The 2,500-nt window shown below is 50.8% G+C and overlaps 1 pseudogene; it reads right to left on the reverse strand.

Moving 5' to 3' along the window:
- Positions 1–754: 754 nt before the first annotated feature.
- On the reverse strand, positions 755–871 carry LOC137329807 (U2 spliceosomal RNA; annotated as a pseudogene).
- Positions 872–2,500: the final 1,629 nt, after the last annotated feature.

Consider the following 2,500-nt stretch of genomic DNA (forward strand, 5'->3'; position numbering starts at 1 on the left):
GCTTTCACCAGGAACCCGGTTTTGTGGGTCAGAGGTTCCAGGGGACCTGTTTTGTGCGGACTTCCCTGTGTCCGTCCCTCCCTGCCTGCCTTCCCCCCAGGACTTCCTTCTGAACACCTTTGTCGTTTGAGCGAGGGCCAAAAGCCTGCCTGTGAAAGGGAAGGATCAGCCGGTCAGCCCCCTGTTGGTCGCTGCTGCCAGTGCAGCAGGCGTGCGTGTGTATTCGGCCTCGTGTCCAGGTCCCTCAGGGACTTGAGGCAACTCTCCCCGGTGGTCTCGTGGTCAGGACCGGGCTTCGAATCCCGGTCGGGGGGGATGACTTTCTGCTACAGATTAATTGGCACCTCTGAAAGAAAGTCTCCCCTCCTGAGCGTAATGCTCCACCCTCACCACCACCACCACCGCCTTTTCCACCCCTTGACAAACAGACAGTCAGACAGACAGACAGTCCAGTTCGGGAGCGCAGCTTTCATTTGGAAGCAGACCCTGCTTGTTTAAAGTCAACGACGCCAAGTTATTTTGCACTTTGAATTATATCGCTACGTGCGAGCGGCACTCAGCCTTGGAGAAGAAAAAAATACCACTGAGCTGAGAAAGTTCTTTTTAAAACGGTTTCCTTCCACAGCAGCTCTGAGTGAGAGAGAGAGAGAGAGAGAGAGAGATATCAGCTTTATTCTCAGTAATAACACACACACACACACACACACAGAGACACTGGGAAACAGCTGTTTTTCCTTTTGAATATCTCCCCACGGGGAGCTGCACCGTTCCCAGAAACACTGCAATACTGGGTCGATGCGTGGAGTGGACGGAGCAAGCCCCTAGTCCATCTCCCTGTTCTAAAAATCAATTAAAAATAATAATAAATAATATGTGTGTGTGTGTGTGTGTGTGTGTGTCGGTGTCAGTATCAGTCAGTGAGTGAGTGTCTCTCTCTCTCTCTCTCTCTTACTCAGAGCTGCTGTGGAAGGAAACTTTTTTAAAAAGAACTTGCATATTGAAAGAAAGATGTGTCTCAAGCTGCCGGGCCCTGTCCATTGTCATGTCAATGGCAGGACTGCTTTCACCAGGAACCCGTTTTTCTGGGTCAGAGGTTCCAGGGGACCTGTTTTGTGCGGACTTCCCTGTGTCCGTCCCTCCCTGCCTGCCTTCCCCCCAGGACTTCCTTCTGAACAGCTTTGTCGTTTAAAATAATAATAAATAATATGTGTGTGTGTGTCGGTGTCAGTATCAGTCAGTGAGTCAGTGTCTCTCTCTCTCTCTCTCTCTCTCTCTCACTCAGAGCTGCTGTGGAAGGAAACTTTTTTAAAAAGGACTTGCATATTGAAAGAAAGATGTGTCTCAAGCTGCCGGGCCCTGTCCATTGTCATGTCAGTGGCAGGACTGCTTTCACCAGGAACCCTTCCCTGCCATTGCAGTGTTGATTTGGTCCTTATGCAAATTTAGGGGCGGAGCCAGCACACAAACGACCAATCACAGCAAAGTCCGCACTTTGCGAGCGCACGAGGTCGCGGCCAGCGTTCCAGTCCGCTCAGATCCAAATAAGCCCGAAAAGGAACACGCTCGATCTTAGCCAAAAGGCCGAGAAGCGATAACGCGCTCGATGCGAATTGATCTCGGGTCCTGTTTGCCCTCCCTCTTTGTTCTCTGGCTGCCGGTGTTGAAAGCAGTCTCGAAGCACTGCCGTTCTCTCCCACTCTGGCCACATTTTTTGCCACCGTTTCTAATTGCAACAGTGGATGAGTTTAAAGAAGTTGCCGTTTTTTCCTTTCTTGCCAGGATTGCTTGACAGATTGGTAAATTTGCCAGTAGGCCACCAATCAGATGGGGGAGGGTTATGTCTCAACGGACCTCCGTCAGTCAGTCTCAGTCACTAACGAACTGCCGTGGAAGGAAACCTCTTTGAGTAAAACTAGTGACGTGACGTGTCTCACAGCGAGTGAGTGAGATTGCAACGGCCAATTGAGAAAGAGGTGAGGTGCTGACAATCAGCAGCTCGTGTTGAAACATTCATTCCACGGCAGGCAAGACCAATCAAAAAAAATACTGCAGATGCTGGCTCGGCTCGGCTGGCTGGCTGGCTGGCTGGCTGGCTGGCTGGCTGGCTGGCTGGAAATGGGAAATAAAAACACAAGGCGTGTTAAAGGCTGGTTAAACTGTCGAAAGAAACAAGGCGTTAATGTTTCAGAAGCGCCTATTGAAAGGTGTCTCTCAAGCTGCTCCCTGACTGGGCCCTGTCCGTTGTCATGTTAATCGCTGGTTAAACTGTCGGAAGAAACAAGGCGTTAATGTTTCAGAAGCGCCTATTGAAAGGTGTCTCTCAAGCTGCTCCCTGACTGGGCCCTGTCCGTTGTCATGTTAATCCCAGGGCGGGGCGGGACTGCTTTGACCGGGAGACCTGTTTTCTGGGACGCAGGTGTGACATTCCAGGGAGGCACCTACTTTGTGCTGATTCGAAACGACCACGACAACGGCAACTTGCAGTTCTATATTACAACAA

The sequence above is a fragment of the Heptranchias perlo genome, chromosome 12, assembly GCF_035084215.1.
Source record: "Heptranchias perlo isolate sHepPer1 chromosome 12, sHepPer1.hap1, whole genome shotgun sequence".
Classification (NCBI taxonomy): Eukaryota; Metazoa; Chordata; class Chondrichthyes; order Hexanchiformes; family Hexanchidae; genus Heptranchias; species Heptranchias perlo.